General features: G+C 43.3%; 1 protein-coding gene across 3 annotated transcripts in view; it reads left to right on the top strand.

Moving 5' to 3' along the window:
- The first annotated feature begins 1552 nt into the window (after positions 1 to 1552).
- Dym (dymeclin) overlaps positions 1553 to 17526 on the top strand; it is a 522785-nt gene continuing 506811 nt past the window's right edge. For 2 of the 3 annotated variants that reach the window (XM_045142833.1, XM_045142834.1), the window contains exon 1: positions 1554 to 1860. The gene's annotated coding sequence lies outside the window, so the exon portion shown is untranslated. Of the gene's footprint in view, positions 1861 to 17526 lie in introns of all 3 variants that reach the window. The other variant, XM_045142835.1, reaches the window with a different exon arrangement.

The raw sequence follows: 17526 nt of genomic DNA on the forward strand, positions 1-17526 counted from the left end.
TTCTACAGACAGACTGTTTATTATTAGAGAAAACAGTAAGGGGCCTCAGCTTTCCTACCAGATGAATGCTGAAGCACTGAGCCAGGCTGGGGTGTAAGTTTATAAGGAGAATCCTAAGGAAAACAGACTGTACCAGGTGCATTTGATAAGAAAAGTGTAAGCCCAGTGTGGTGGTGCATGCTTTTAAACCCAGCACTTGGGAGGCAGAGGTAGGAGGATTGCCATGAGTTTGAGGCCACCCTGGGACTCCATAGTGAATTCAAGGTCAGCCTGGGCTAGAGTGAGACCCTACCTCAAAAAACAAAAAACAAGCAAAAAAAAAAAAAGTGTTGGGGTTTGTGTCTTTGTTCAGAATAGGCTTTTTCAGCCAGGAATGTCTAAGGGAGGATGCTCAGATGGTCTCTGCTCCTTTCAGGCCATCTAGGCTAAGGGGAGTACATCAGTCAGGGAAGGGTGCCAAACTTCTGTATTGCCCACAAGCCTTAGGGATGGTTATTTACTCTTTAGTTCCCTTTAGTTTTCAGGGAAGCCTATTAATCCTTCACATACTCTACTCTGTGTATTTGACTTTAGGTGGGTACTGGGGAATCATACCTGGGCCATCAGATTTTGTAAGGAAGCACCTTGAACCTCTGTGCCATCTCTCCAGTGCAGGTATATTTAGACAGGATCTCTTATAGTCTGGGTTGACTCAAACTCACCATGTAATAGAGGATGGCCTTGAACTCTTCCTGATCTCCTGCCTTTACCCCCTAAGTTCTGTGATTATGTATGTGTACTACCATGCCTGGCTCAAATTCCATAATTTTTAAAGATTTTTTAATGTTTTATTTTTATTTATTTATGAGAGAGAGAGATGAGAGTGAGAATGGGCCCACCAGGGCTTCTAGCCACTGCAAACAAACTCCAGACGCATGCATGCTCCACTATGTACATCTAGCTTATGTCGGTACTGGGGAAACAAGCTTAGGCTTCGCAGGCAAGCACCTTAACCAGTAAGCCATCTCCAGCTCTCCATACTTGTATGCCTCTGGCTGACCTAGTGCTCACTATGCAACCCATGCTGGCCTTGAACCCTTGAAAATCCTCCTTCCTCAGCCTCCCAAGCAAACTCCATACTTTTGCCACTACATCATATCGATAGATTATTGTTCTTGTGGGAAAGGTCCTATGTTGTTGGCAGACCTAGACCGTCCAGCTACCTCTATTAAAAGCTACTTTCGTATTTCTTAACTGAGCCCACAAAGCATGGAACTTTAATAAAGTGAAGGTACCACTATCGACGGTGTACCGAGACACCGGTTCCAGAGAGAGAGAGAGAGAGAGAGAGAGAGAGAGAGAGAGAGAGAGAGGGAGGGAGGGAGGGAGGGAGAGGGAGGGGGAGGGAGGGAGGGAGGGAGAGAGAGAGAGAGAGAGAGAGAGAGAGAGAGAGAGAGAGAATTGTTACGTCTGCCCTTTGCCACGTGGCTTCGCGGTTGCCCTGGAGACGTTAGGTCAGTGGAAGCCAGAGAGGCCCAAAGGACTCCATTTCCCAGAAGCCCCCGCGCGCCGCGCGCCTCGGAACCGCCCGCTGTTGGCGCGCGCCGGGCGTTCAGGCCTGTAGTTGCGTTCTCTCTGCCGCTTCCCTTTTCTCTCCCCGCCTCCCTTCCTCGGTGCCAACGCAGCCGGGGCTGGAGGGGAGCCGGAGCCCAGCCGCAGCCGGAGTCAGAAACGCTGCCCGAGCCGCAGGGACGTGGACACATGGAGGCCTGAGGCGGCGAGCGCCCCCCGGGCTGCGGCGCGTCCGAGCGTCCCTCGCGCCCCTGCCGTCGCCGCCGGCCGGCGGGGCTGGAGCGGAGGAGTCCACGCTCGCCGACACAGGTGGGCACGGCGCCGCCCCGTCGCAGCGGCGAGGCGGCCCCGGGGCCGCGCGGGAGGAGGGACGGGAAGGGCCGGGCCGCGGGAGCCCGGAGGGCCGCCGCTGACGGGCTCCCCAGCGGGCTGCGAGCGGCGGCTCCCACCCGAGCGAGAGCGACCTCGTCCAGATCCGGCCGGCGACTTGGGGGCGGTGGTGGCCGAGGCTTCCGGAGATGGGCTGGTGATGCTGGTTTGACAAATGGGCGTGCGATGGGCAGGGTGTTTTGTCCGTTTGACACACACACAGTTTTATTGAGATGTAGTTCACATGTCATAAAATTAACGCGTTCAAAGTGTCGCTGAAGTCTAGCGCGATGGCTTCTCGTACAGTCACGCAGTCGTACAACCTTCCCACTAATTTCCCAAATGTTTTTTATCACCCCCAAAGGGATCCGTGCTTGTTACCGGGCACCTCATCCTCCCTCGCCGACCCTGCCAGCCTCCGTGCATTTGCTTGAGTAACCGGGAGGAGGGGGGTTTTAGCTGAAGGGTGAAAGGGTGCAGTACGTGGAGTTTGACAGTAGTACGGTGCCAAGGCGGATGAAAGTACTGGAAAGGGGAAAAGGAGGTAGGGCAGTGTGTGTGTGGGGGGGATTGCAATAGGGCGGGTAGAGGAGGTACCTGGGAAAGACAGATTGGGGTCAGCTGGAGTGGGTCTAGAGGGGAGGTTGATGGAGTTGGGGCTGGAAGGTGAGAAAACCAGGCACATGAATGTAGAGCAGGGTGGCCTTATGTGAAGAAGCCTGGTGAGAAGACAGAGGGACTGGGGTAAACGGAAGAAAATCTGTAAAAACAGGTGAATGGCGGCTGCACAGGATGAAGCTTGTGAACATACGGATTTCTAGAATGATTATCCTGCCTTGCAGTCTTTGTATAATCTTGGCAACTCAGAGACAGACTAGGCCAGTATGAGAAGTCCTATCTTGAAAATGAGAAACCAGCCTCTCAGAGGTTAGGGGACTTGGTTTAGCTCGCAACGTTAGTAAACAGAGAAGAATAAGTTGAGTTTAAAGAATTTTTGAAACTAGCAGTTGCAAGTGGATTCAATGGCAGGTAACTGAGATGGAACAATGTTAATTGGAAGGAGATTCAGCTACTAAGAAATGTTTGTTCTGACATACATTAAGAAATCTAAACTGGGCCTGGTGGCGCACACCTTTAATCCCAGCATTTGGGAAGCAGAGGTAGGAGGATCACCATGAGTTCAAGGCCATCCTGAGACTACATAGTGAATTCCAGGTCAGTCTGAACTAGAGCAAGACCCTACCTCAAAACCTCCCCCCCCCAAACAAGGAATCTAGAGGCTGGAGAGGTTTCCCCACAGTTAGGGTGCTTACCTGCAAAGCCTGATGACCTGCGTTCAATTCCCCAGTATCCCGGTAAAGTCAGATGCAGAGTGGTTCATGTTCATTTGCAGCAGTTGGAGGCCCTGGTGTGCCCATTCTCTCTTTCTGCTTGCAAATAAAGGTATGTGCCACTATGCCCTGCTAGATAAACTTTTTTTAAATAAATTATTGTTTTCGACTGGAGAGATGATCTGCTCAGCAGTTAAAGGCACTTGCTTGCAAAGCCTGCCCTTATGGGTTCACTTCCCCAGTACTCATGTAAAGCCAGATGCACAAAGTAACTTATGCATCTGGAATTCATTTGTAGTGGTAGGAGACCCTGACCTACTCTCAAATAAATAAATAAAAGTATTTTTAAAAAGGGCTAGAGAAATGACTTAGTGGTTGAGGCAATTGCCTGCAAAGCCAAAGAACCCAGGTCTGATTTCCAGTGCCCATGTAAGCCAGATGTACAAGGTGGCACATGCATTTGGAGTTCATTTGCAGTGGTTGGAGGTCCTGCCATGCCCATTTTCTCCCTCCCTCTTTCTTATCTCTCTCAAAAAAGTAAAAATAAAATACAACAATACTCTAAAAAAAATAGGGCTGGAGAAATAGCTAAGTGTTTAAGGTGCTTGCCTGCAAAGCCTAGGGACCCAGGCTCAACTCTCCAGAACCCATGTAAGCCAGATGCACAAGGTGACGCATGAGCACAAGGTGGAGCATGCACATAAGGTGGTGCACACATCTGGAGTTCACTTGCAGTGACTAGAAGCCCTGGCATGCCAGTTCTCTCTCTCTCTTGCCCTCTCTTTAAAAAAAATTAAAGAAAATTAAAAAAAAAAAAGAAATCAGCTGGAGAGATGCTTAGCAGTTAAGGCATTTACCTGTAAAGCCAAAGGATCCTGGTTCTATTTTCTAGGACCCATGTAAGCCAGCACAAGGGGCCAAAGGGGGGCACATGTGTCTGGAGTTCATTTGCAGTGGCTGGAGGCCCTGGTGGCCCATTCTCTCTCTCTTTCTCTCCCTCCCTCCGCCTCTTTCTCTCTCACAAATAAATAATAAAAAAAGAAATCTGTTGTTTTGATAGGTTAAGGTCTTTCTGCTTTTGTACCTTTTAAATATAGAAAAGTTCAAATAGGCTGAGGTGTTAGCTCAGTGGTAGGGTACCTGCTTACTATGGTCAAGGCCCTGGGTAGTTTGATCCTTAGGACAAGAATGAAAAAAAAAAAAAAAAAAAAAAATAAAAAAAGAAGTCAGGCTGGAGAGATTTGGAACTCACTCTGTATTCTAGGCTGGCCTTGAACTATGGCAGTCCTCCTACTTCAGCCTCTAGAATGCTGGGATTAAAGGTGTGGGTCACCATGCTTGGCCCTTGACTTTTTTCAACAGTGTGACTATACAACCCAGTTGGCCTCTGCCTTTTATATTTCAGCTTGATTTCTATCAGTATTCATATTTTAAAAATAATATGTAATTGTGATCAGAATGTATGGAGATAGAGGTATCCCTAATTTAGCAGGAGAAGCTCAAAGACAGTGAGAAGATGTTTTCAGGCTGAATAAGCTGCTGTGATATTTAGCCTTGGAGTCCCTTCTCAAGTTCTCCTATGACTCAGCTATGCATGATGAAGTGCTGTGGGCCTGAAAAGCAGAGTCACAAGGTGGCAGTTGCTCTTCTCTCCTTCCTAGTCTTAGGGGTGGGTAGCAATTTTTGGAAGACCTGTAGTTTGGTGTCCTGCTCCCTTATGTGCTTCCACATTTCTATTTAGCTGTGGAAGTCTTGACTATCCCTGAATGTGATGGTCCTGACTCTCTGATATGCACCTTTTATCAGGAAGGGGCATCAGAATTAGTGGATGTTGGTCTGCTCTTGTCTTTAATCTTTTTTTTAATAGTAAGATTTTTTGTTAATATGTTATTTATTTATTTGTAAGGAGAGAGGGAATGAGTGAATGAGTATGGGAATACCAGAGCCTCTAGCCACTACAAACTCCAGATGCATGCACCACTTTGTGCTTCTGGCTTTATATGGGTACTTGGGAATCGAACTTGGGTTGTTAGGCATTGCAGGCAGGCACCTTAATCACTGAACCATCTCTCCAGCCCTCTGGTAAGGTTTTTTATTTTTTATTTTTAGCAGAGTTTATTGGTCTGAACTTAATGTGGTGCTTGTAAATTGTTTATATGCTATCCTGCACTACTTATTTCTAGACAAAACCTAGTCTAGATGTTTGGAAACAACTTTACAGATAAGTCTTACTACCAAAAGGTTTTATTTTCATTCCGTTCAGATTTTTGATGTCTTCTTTAATTTTTGTTTTTTGAGGTAGAGTCTCACTGTAGCCCAGGCTGAGCTGGAATTCACTATGTAGTCTCAGGGTGGCCTTGAAGTCACGGTGATCCTCCTATCTCTGCCTCCTGAGTGCTGGGATTAAAGGCATGCACCACCATGCTCAGCTTTATTATTTTTTTCTTTAATTTTTGTCATATTCTTTGAAAACTGCCCCAGAAGTGGCTGTAATTATCCATTAGAAAGATTGTTAAAAGTTTTTTTGTGTGAGTTCCAGGTCACCTGGGCTACAGTGAGACCCAACCTTGAAAAAAACAAGAAAAGTTTTTGGTTTATCATTTAACAAAACACCTCTCTCTGTCTTTCTCTCTCTTCCCTCCCTCCCTCCCTCCCTCCCTCCCTCCCTCCCTCCCTCCCTCCCTCCCTCCCTTCTTTCTTTCTTTCTTTCTTTCTTTCTTTTTGAGTTAGAGTCTTGCTCTAGCCCAGGCTTACCTGGAATTCCCAGTGTAGTCTCAGAGTGGCCTTGAATTTATGGTGATCCTCCTATCTCTGCCTCCCAAGTGCTGGGATTAAAGGTGTGCGCCACCACGCCCAGCTCTTTTTTCTTTTTTTAAATTTAGTTTTTCAAGGTAGGGTCTTCAGGCTGGAGGGATGGCATAGCTATAAGACATTTACCTGCAAAGCCACAAGACCCAGGCTCAATTCCCCAGGACCCATGTTAGCCAGATGCACAAGGGGGTGCATGCGTCTGGAGTTCATTTGCAGTGGCTGGAGGCCCTGGCGTGCCCATTCTCTCTCTCTTCCTCTTTCTTTGTCAAATAAACAAATAAGTAATAAATTATAAAAAAAATCTATAATTCTAGGGCTGGAGAGGTGGCTTAGCGGTTAAGCGCTTGCCTGTGAAGTGTAAGGACCCCAGTTCGAGGCTCGATTATCCAGGACCCATGTTAGCCAGATGCACAAGGGGGTGCATGTGTCTGGAGTTTGTTTGCAGTGGCTGGAGGCCCTGGCACGCCCATTCTCTCTCTCTCCCCCCACTTTCTCTGTCAAATAAATAAATAAGTAAATATATATATATCCCTATAATTCTACCTCTAATAGGTAGGGCCTTATACTAGCTCATGCTGACCTCGATTTCACTTTGTAGTCCCAGGCTGGCCTTGAACTAACAGCGGTCCTCCTACCCTTTCTCCTGAGTGCTGGGACTAAAGGTGAGTGCCATCACGTCCAGATGCATTTCTTTCTTTCTTTCTTTTTTATTGATAACTTCTATAATTATAAACAATAAGACATGATACTTTCCTCCCCTCCCCCACTTCCCCTTCACAAATCCACTCTGCCATATCCCTTCCCTCTCTCAGTTAGTCTCTGTTTTATTTTGATATCATCATCTTTTCCTCCTATTAAACTGGTCTTGTATAGGTAGTGCCAAGCACTGTGAGGTCATGGACATTCAGGCTATTTTGTGTGTAGAAGAGTTCATTATAAGGAGTCCTATCCTTTGGCTCTTACACTCTTCCTCCCACATCTTCCGCAATAGACCCTGAGCCTTGGGAGGTGGACTAGAGAGATGTTTCAGTGGTGAGCACTCCTCTGTCATTTCTCATCACTGTGGTGCCTTTTGGGTCATCCTGGTGTCCACTGCCATCTGAAAAGAGAAGCTTCTCTAACCACAAGTGAAAGTAGTATTAACATATGGATATGAATGTTAAGAAAAGTGCTTATAGCACAGTTTGGTGAGCATAATATATGTATTTAGCCAGACAAGAGCAGGCATTATATTCCTAGGGCTCATGGCCTCCCTGCCATAGGCTTTTGATTAGGTTTTCAGTATCATGCATGTATTCTCTCCTGTGTAGCAAGCCTCCAATCCAATTAGAAAGTAGTTGGTTTCCCCCATAATAGATACACTACTGTTACACCTGTTCGGTCATTTGGCCTGGCTGGCCAAATTTTAAGGCTTGCAGTGTCCCATTATTTTCACTGCTTATGATTTCTGTCTCCCATAGGGCTGCATGCAGCATAGCTTTTTTCAGCTTTCTCTCAGCTGGTCCAGAGGGAGGAGGTTTTCTGCTTAGCTCCAGCTTGATTTCTCACTGACCTTGTAGCCCAAGTATGTGGAATCTTTAGCAGTAGGGTCTTACCATCTGTTCCTGGTGGGAAACCAAGAGCCTTAGCAATGGCCTGTAATGTTTTGGGAGCATCAGGGACCTCCCTGGGTCAACAATTCCCTGGAAGGTATCCCATCTCTAGCATTGAAATTTTTCTAGTAACAACTTGTAGCTTCTGGGTGAGCCATTGTCCAAAAATGTAAGTTTCCATTTGACTTATTCATACCCTCTTAGATTTTGACTAACTCTCCTCCCACCCTTATTTTATTCAATCTCTTCCTTTGACCTTACTTAGTCCTCCCCCAGTAGTCTGTTCATCTGCTTACATATACCCGATACCAACTCCTTAAGTCCTCTTCTCTACTCCTTCACTTATAGCCCCTTTATAGCTTACTGGCCTCTGCTACCTATGTTTACTCTGATTCATATACAAGTCTAAACATTTGTAGCTAGGGTCCACAATGAGAGAGAACATATGGCATTTGGGTTTCTGGGCCTGGGTTATCTCACTTAATGTAATCCTTTCCAAATCCATTTATTTTGTGGTAAGTTTCACAATTTCATTTTTCTCTATGACTGAATAGAACTCCATTATATAAATGTATCACGTCTGGGGCTGGAGGGATGGGTTAGGGATTTAGGCGTTTGCCTGCAAAGCCAAAGGACCCAGGTTCGATTCCCCAGGACCCATGTTAGCCAGATGCACAAGGTGGCACAAGTGTCTGAGAGTTCATTTGCAGTGGTTGGAAGCCCTGGCACGCCCACTTCTCTCTCTCTCTCTCCTTTCCCCCTCTTTCTCTGTCAAATAAATAAATAAAAATGAAATTTTTTTATAAATGTGCTATGGAGCTGGACAAACTACAGATGTATGTTCTTTTGCAGTGGCTGGAGACCCTGGCATGCCCAGTCTCTCTCTCTCTGTCTAATAAAGAAACTAAAAAAAAAGTATCACATCTTCATTATCCGTTCATGCATTGAGGGTCATCTAGGCTCGTTCCATTTCCTACCTATTGTGAATAATGCAGCAGTAAACATGGATGTGCACATACCTCTAACATAGTGTGATGAGTCCTTAGGACATATGCCTAAGAGTGGTATAGCTGGCTCATATTTTTAGTTGGGTTAAGAGCCTCTACACTGATTTCCTCAGTGATTGTACCAGTTTGCATTCCCCATCAAGAGTGTAGAAAGGTTCCTCTTTTTCGTAAAAGATGTGTCATCCTCACCAGCATTTATTGTCATTTGTTTTCTTGATGATAGCCATCTGACAGAAGTGAGATGGAATCTGAAAGTAGTTTTAATTCGCATTTTCCTCATGGCTAAGGATGTAGAACATCTTTTTAGATGTTTACATACCATCTGTTTAGTTCCATAGCTCCCCCCCCCCCACTTTTTTTTTTCAAAGTAGAGTCTCACTCTAGCTCAGGCTGACCTGGAATTCACAATGTAGTCTCAGGGTGGCTTTGAACTCAGGGCAATCCTTCTACCTCTGCATCCAGAGTGCTGGGATTAAAGGTGTGCACCACCTCGCCCAGCTCCATAGCACATTTAAAATTTATTTTTATTTTTATTTATTTATTTGACAGAGAGAGGGGGAAAGGAAAGGGAGAGAGAGAGAGAGAGAGGGGGGGGGGGGGGAAATGGGCATGCCAGGGCTTCCAACCACTGCAAATGAACTCTCAGACGCTTGCGTCCCCTTGTGCCTCTGGCTAATGTGGGTGCTGGGGAATTGAACCTAGGTCCTTTGGCTTTGTAGGCAAACGCCTTAACCACTAAGCCATCCCTCTAGCCTGAATAGCCCATTTTTTAAAATTAATTTTTTATTAACAACTTCTATGATCGTAAACAATATCCCATGGTAATGCCTTCCCTCCCCCCACTTTCCCCTTTGGAACTCCATTCTCCATCGTATCCTCTCCCCCTCTCAATCAGTGTCTCTTTTATTTTGATGTCATCATCTTTTCCTCCTCTTATGATGGTCTTATGTAAGTAGTGTCAGGCACTGTGAGGTCATGAATATCCAGGCCATTTTGTGTCTGGGGAGCATGTTTTAAGGAGTCCTACCCTTCCTTTGCCTTTTATTTTCTGTCTGCCACCTCTTCTGCAATGTACCCTCACCCTTGGAAGGTGTGATAGAGATATTTCCATAGTTCATTTAAAAAAATTGTTGACTTCCGGTTAAGATGGCGGCGTAGGTACCACGCCAAAACAGCCTGGGGGGGGAAGACCAAAAAAAACTAAGCAAAATACACACTTTTACTAAAAAGTGAGGTGTATAGGAAGTTGAGGCGACAGCGGAGAAGTAGAAGAGTTCCAGAGCATCCAGAGCCTGCACAGGCGGGAACAGCGGCTCCGGGCCGCTCGGCTACCCGCCGCAACCGCGGAGCGGCAGAAAACCGCCGGACTCTCGGCTCGAGCCGCAGGACAAGCCAGGTGCGGGATTTTCCCCTCACACCGCGCTCTCCGCAACTCGGGAAACGTGAGGGGAGAGCGGCAGCGAGCAACGGAGGGAGGAGCAGACCGCGAAGTAAAAGCACACGTGGAGAAACGATACAACCAGAACAGCGCGGCTCCCTCCCCTCCCCTGCCGCCTGAACCCAGCTCCAGCGAACACAGCAGCGGCCCGGGACCCGGCCACGCCAACTTGGGCTGACGGCGGGACCCAAGCAGGAGCAGAATTTGGCAGCAACTTCAGCGGCTCCAGCACCGGTACCAGTGGCCCCAGCAGCAGCGGACCCAGGAGCGGCAGCGGTGACATATCCCACAGCAGCGGCTTTGGGGTGAGCAGCAGCGGTGGACACTGCAACGGCAGCTTCAGCAGCGGTGGGGTCTCCGGGGGTGGCGCCTACAACAGCTGCAGAGGCGGCGGCAGCGGCTCAGTTTGCCCCGTAGGAAAAGCAAGTGCCCAGCTCCAGAAATCAGAACAGCAGCCCGACGACCCAGGCAGCAACTTGACTGAGACCACAATCACCCAAGGTAACTGGGATTGCACCAGGGAAGGGTCTCACTTGGTCACAAGCTGACTTGGATACCTCAACAGACCAGAAATCTAAACCTCTTTGTTGATAGAGGATCTGGTCATTATAATAACTACTCTTGCATACATACTCGGGGCTGTTTTTGATGGAATGGGTACAGTGTTTAGCTAAATTTTAGAATCTACCAGTATATTATTCCACTCAGCCTGCTTGAATACTCCTATAGCAGGGAAACTCAACCCCTAAGAACATCTTTGTAGATACTCTGAAAGTCTTAAGAGCCACACCTAATACCTTAAGGTCCTACCCTGAAAATATATTACACCAAATCAATTGATACAGCTAAGAATACACAGCTAGCTAGAAAATCCAAGCATTAACTTAATCCAAGATGCAAAAATATATACATTATAACACAAGAAACACTAAAAAGCAAGACGATATAAATCCACCTAAAAGTATTAATGCATCAGAAATGTCCTCCAGTGAGAAAGAGTTAGAGGAAATGCCTGAGAAAGAGTTCAAAAGAATAATTATAAATATGTTCAAAGAGGTCAAAGAACACATGAAAACAATCAAAGAAGAAATCAAAGAGGAAATCAAAGAGGAAATCAAAGGAATCAAAGAAGAGGCAGGACACCAATTTAATGAAATAAAGAAGGCAATACAAGACATAAATAGAGAAATAGAAATAATAAAGAAAAACCAGTCAGAATTACTAGCAATGAAGAACACAGTTAATGAAATAAAAAACTCTGTAGAAAATCTCACCAGTAGGATGGATGAGGGAGAAGACAGAATATCTAAGCTAGAAGATCAGGTGGCAGACCTAATGCAGTCCAACAAAGAGAAAGACAAACTTATAGAAAAGTATGAGTGGGAATTTCAAGATATTCGGGACACTATGAAAAGATCCAATATAAGAATTCAGAGCATAGTAGAAGGAGAAGAATTCCACTCCAGAGGCATAGTAGGCATCTTCAACAAAATCATAGAGGAAAATTTTCCCCAAATTGGGAAAGAGGTGCCAATACAGATACAGGAAGCCTTTAGAACCCCAGCCAGACAAAACCCAGAAAGAAACTATCCTCGCCACATTATACTCAAACTTCCAAACACACAAACCAAAGAAAAAATATTGAAAGCAGTTAGAGAGAAATATCAAGTTACCTACAAAAGCAAGCCCATCAGGATTACAGCAGATTATTCAACACAAACTTTTAAAGCCAGAAGGGCCTGGAGTGATATATTCCAAGTTCTGAAAGATAACAACTGTCAACCAAGGTTACTTTATCCTGCAAAGTTATCCATCCAAATAGATGGAGAAATAAAGACATTCCATGACAAAAGCAGGTTAAAGGAATATCTGAAGACAAAACCAGCTCTACAGAAAATACTTGATAGAATCCTCCATGCTGAACAAAAGGAAAAGCACACATATAAGGAACCTAGAAAAAACCAGCCATACTCAAATACCAGTTAACAGAAGAGAGCACAGGTAGAACAAGTAACACACACACACACACACACACAAATGGCAAACATAAATACACACCTTTCAATAATATCTCTTAATATCAACGGTCTTAATGCCCCAACGAAAAGACATAGATTTGCAGACTGGGTTAAAAAGCAGGATCCTACAATTTGTTGTCTTCAAGAAACTCACCTTTCTACAAAGGATAGACATTATCTTAGAGTGAAAGGTTGGAAGACGGTGTTTCAAGCAAATGGGCCTAGAAAACAAGCAGGGGTTGCTATCCTAATATCAGACAGGGTGGACTTTAGTCCGAAGTTAGTCAAAAAAGATAAGGAAGGTCACTTTATATTGATTAAGGGCACACTCCAACAGGAGGACATTACAATCCTAAACATATATGCACCTAACATGGGGGCTCCCAAATTCGTCAAACAAACACTATTAGAACTAAGGGCACAGATAACACCAAACACGGTGGTGGTGGGTGACTTTAACACCCCACTCTCATCAATTGACAGGTCATCCAGGGAAAGAATAAACAGAGAGGCATCTGGACTAAATGAGGTCATAGAAGATATGGACCTAACAGATATATACAGGACATTTCATCCAAAGGCTGCAGAATATACATTCTTTTCAGCAGCACATGGAACATTCTCTAAAATAGACCATATATTAGGACACAAAGCAAATCTTAACAAATTCAGGAAAATTGAAATAATTCCTTGCATTCTATCTGACCACAATGGAATTAAACTACAAATCAGTAGCAAGAAAGGCTACAGAGCATACACAAAATCATGGAAGCTAAACAATACACTACTAAATGATGAGTGGGTCAATGAAGAAATCAAAAAGGAAATCAAAAAATTTATAGAGTCAAATGATAATGAGAACACAACATACCAAAATCTCTGGGACACAACGAAGGCAGTTCTAAGAGGTAAATTTATAGCCTTAAGTGCCTATATTAAGAAATTAGAAAGGTCGCAAGTAAACGACCTAATGCTTCGCCTTAAAGCCTTGGAAAAAGAAGAACAAGGCAAACCAAAAAGTAGTAGACGGGAAGAAATAATAAAGATTAGGGCAGAAATTAATGAAATAGAAACAAAAAGAACAATCCAAAGAATTAATGAAACAAAGAGTTGGTTCTTTGAAAGGATAAACAAGATTGATAAGCCCTTAGCAAATCTGACCAAAAGAAAGAGAGAAGAGACACAAATTAATAAAATCAGAGATGAACAAGGTAACATCACAACAGATTCCAGAGAAATTCAAAAAATTATAGGGACATACTATAAAAGCATATACTCCACAAAGTATGAAAATCTGAAAGAAATGGATGATTTCCTTGATCTATATGACCTACCTAAATTAAATCAAAATGAGATTAATCACTTAAATAGACCTATAACAAACATGGAGATCCGAGCAGTTATCAATAATCTCCCAAGTAAAAAAAGCCCAAGCCCGGATGGATTCACTGCTGAATTTTACCAGACTTTTAAGGAAGAGCTAACACCATTGCTTCTTAAGCTTTTCCAGGAAATAGAAAAAGAAGGAATCCTACCAAACTCCTTCTATGAGGCCAGCATCACCCTGATACCAAAACCAGGCAAAGATAGAACAAAAAAAGAAAATTACAGACCAATCTCCCTCATGAACATAGATGCAAAAATTCTCAACAAAATATTGGCAAACAGAATACAAGAGTATATCAAAAAGATCATTCACCCTGACCAAGTAGGCTTTATCCCAGAGATGCAGGGTTGGTTCAACATACGCAAATCTATAAATGTAATACATTACATAAATGGGTTGAAGGACAAAAACCACATGATCATCTCATTAGATGCAGAGAAAGCATTTGACAAAATCCAACATCCCTTCATGATAAAAGTCCTACAGAGACTGGGAATAGAAGGAACATATCTCAATATAATAAAGGCTATTTATGACAAGCCTACAGCCAACATATTACTAAATGGGGAAAAACTGGAAGCTTTTCCACTAAAATCAGGAACAAGACAAGGGTGTCCACTGTCTCCACTTCTATTTAATATAGTTTTGGAAGTCTTAGCCATAGCAATAAGGCAAGAGACACACATAAAAGGGATACAAATTGGAAAGGAAGAAATCAAGTTATCACTATTTGCAGATGACATGATTCTATACATAAAGGACCCTAAAGACTCTACTAGCAAGCTGTTAGAGCTAATCAAAACCTACAGCAATGTAGCAGGATACAAAATAAATACACAGAAATCAGTAGCCTTCATATATGCTAACAACAAACACACAGAGGATGAAATCAGAGAATCACTCCCATTCACAATTGCATCAAAAAAAATAAAATACCTTGGAATAAACCTAACTAAGGAAGTAAAGAATCTATACAATGAGAACTTTAAGACACTCAAGCGAGAAATTGCAGAAGACACTAGAAAGTGGAGAAACATCCCTTGTTCCTGGCTTGGAAGAATCAATATCGTGAAAATGGCAATCTTACCTAAAGCAATCTACACATTTAATGCAATCCCTATCAAAATTCCAAAGGCTTTCTTCATGGAAATAGAAAAAACAATCCAAAAATTCATTTGGAATCATAAAAAACCTCGAATATCTAAAATAATACTGAGCAACAAAAAAGAGGCTGGTGGTATCACCATACCTGATTTTAACCTATACTACAGAGCCATAGTAACAAAAACAGCATGGTACTGGCACAAAAACAGACATGTAGATCAGTGGAACAGAATAGAGGACTCAGATGTAAGCCCAAGTAGCTATAGCCACCTGATATTCGATAAAAATGCCAAAAATACTCATTGGAGAAGAGACAGCCTCTTCAGCAAATGGTGTTTTGAAAACTGGATAAATATCTGCAGAAGGATGAAAATAGATTCTTCTCTCTCGCCATGCACAAGAATTAAGTCCAAATGGATTAAAGACCTTAACATCAGACCGGAAACTTTGAAACTGCTAGAGGAAAAAGTAGGGGAAACCCTCCAACATATTGGTCTTGGCAAAGACTTTCTAAATACAACCCCAATTGCTCAGGCAATAAAACCACAGATTAACCACTGGGACCTAATGAAATTACAAAGATTTTGCACCGCAAAGGACACAGTGAAAAAAGCAAAGAGGCAACCTACAGAATGGGAAAAAATCTTCGCCAGCTATATATCTGATAAAGGATTAATATCTAGGATATACAAAGAACTCAAAAAGTTAACTAATAAGGAATCAAACAGGCCAATCAAAAAATGGGCTAAGGAGCTAAATAGAGAGTTCTCAAAGGAAGAAATACGAATGGCATATAAGCACCTAAAAAAATGTTCTACGTCACTAGTCATCAGGGAAATGCAGATTAAAACTACATTGAGATTCCATCTCACTCCTGTCAGATTGGCCACCATCATGAAAACAAATGATCATAAATGTTGGCGGGGATGTGGAAAAAAAGGAACCCTTCTGCACTGCTGGTGGGAATGCAATCTGGTCCAGCCATTGTGGAAAACAGTGTGGAGGTTCCTAAAGCAGCTAGAGATTGATCTACCATATGATCCAGCTATAGCACTCCTAGGCATATATCCAAAGGACTCATCTCATTTCCTTAGAAGTACATGCTCAACCATGTTTATTGCTGCTCAATTTATAATAGCTGGGAAATGGAACCAGCCTAGATGTCCCTCAACAGATGAGTGGATAATGAAGATGTGGTACATTTATACAATGGAGTTCTACTCAGCGGTAAAGAAAAATGAAGTTATGAAATTTGCAGAAAAATGGATGGACCTGGAAAGTATTATACTAAGTCAGGTAACCCAGGCCCAGAAAGCCAAGCGCCACATGTTCTCCCTCATATGGGGATCCTAGCTACAGATGACTGGGCTTCTGTGTGAGAATGAAAATACTTAGTAGCAGAGGCCAGTAAGTTGAAAAGGAGACATAAAGGGTGGAGAAAGGAAGGGAGGAGGATACTTAATAGGTTGATATTGTATATATGTAATTACAATGATTGTAATGGGGAGGTAATATGATTGAGAATGGAATTTCAAACGGGAAAGTGTGGGGGTGGGGAGGGAGGGAATTACCATGGGATATATTTTATAATCATGGAAAATGTTAATAAAAATTAAAAAAAAAAATTGTTTATTTTTGTTTATTTGAGAGTGACAGACAGGGAGAAAGAGAGAATGGGCACACCAGGGCCTCCAGACACTGCAAACAAACTCCAGATGTATGTGCCACCTTGTGCATCTGGCTTATGTGGGTACTGGGGAACCAAGCCTTGAACCAGGGTCCTTAGGCTTCACAAGCAAATGCTTAACTACTAAGCCATCTCTCCAGCCCCCATAGCCCATTTATTAGTTGGGTTGTTTGATGACTTATGATTTAGTTTTCTGTGTTCTTTGTATGTCCTGGATATTAGTACTCTGTCAGATGTATAGCTGGCAAAGATATTCTCCCCTTCTATAGGTTGCCTCTTTGTTCTATTCATAGTGTCCTTTGCTGTACAAAAACTTTGTAATTTCCTGAGGTCCTAGTGGTTGATTAGTGGTTTTATTTCCTGAGCAACTGTGGTTATATTCAGAAAGTTGTTGCCTATGCCAGTATATTGAAAGGTTTCTCCTACTTTTTCTCTAGCAGCTTCAGGTCTTTGATCCATCTGGACTCAATTTTCATCCTTCTACAGATACATATCCAGTTTTCCCAGCACCATTTGTTGAAGAGGCTATCTTTTCTCCAACGAGTATTTGTGGCATTTTTGTTGAAAATCAGATAGTTATAGCTGCCTGGATTAGATCTGGGTCCTCTATCCTGTTCCATTGATCTATATGTCTGTTTTTGTGCCAGAACCATGCTGTTTTTGTTATGTGGCTCTGTAATATAGCTAAAAATCAGGTATTGTGATATCACCAGCCTTATTTTGCTGCTTAAAAGTGTTTTGGATATTTGATGTTTTTTGTCCTTCCAAATGAATTTGAGAATTGCTTTTTCTATTTTTGTGATGAATGCCTTTGGAATTTTGATGGGGATTACCTTACATGTGTAGATTGCTTTTGGTAAGATTGACATTTTTATAATAGTGATTCTTCTAATCCAAGAAGCTGGGATGTCTTTCCATTTGCTAGTGTCTTCTGCAATTTCTCTCTTGAGTGTTTTAAAGTTTTCATTGTAGAGATCCTTCATTTCCTTGTTTAGGTTTATTCCAAGGTATTTTATTTATTTATTTTAAGTTTTGAGGCAAGCACAATAGACTGCCCTTTTCTTATGCCAGAGAGTGGGGGGAAGGGGAGGGGAGGGGAGGGGAGAGATAGATAGATAGATAGAGAGAGAGAGAGAGAGAGAGAGAGAGAGAGAGAGGTGTGTGGAGAGATGGCTTAGTGGTTAAAGGCACTTGTCTGCAAAACCTAAGGACCCAGGTTCGATTCTCCAGT

The sequence above is a fragment of the Jaculus jaculus genome, chromosome 2, assembly GCF_020740685.1.
Source record: "Jaculus jaculus isolate mJacJac1 chromosome 2, mJacJac1.mat.Y.cur, whole genome shotgun sequence".
NCBI classification, from domain to species: domain Eukaryota; kingdom Metazoa; phylum Chordata; class Mammalia; order Rodentia; family Dipodidae; genus Jaculus; species Jaculus jaculus.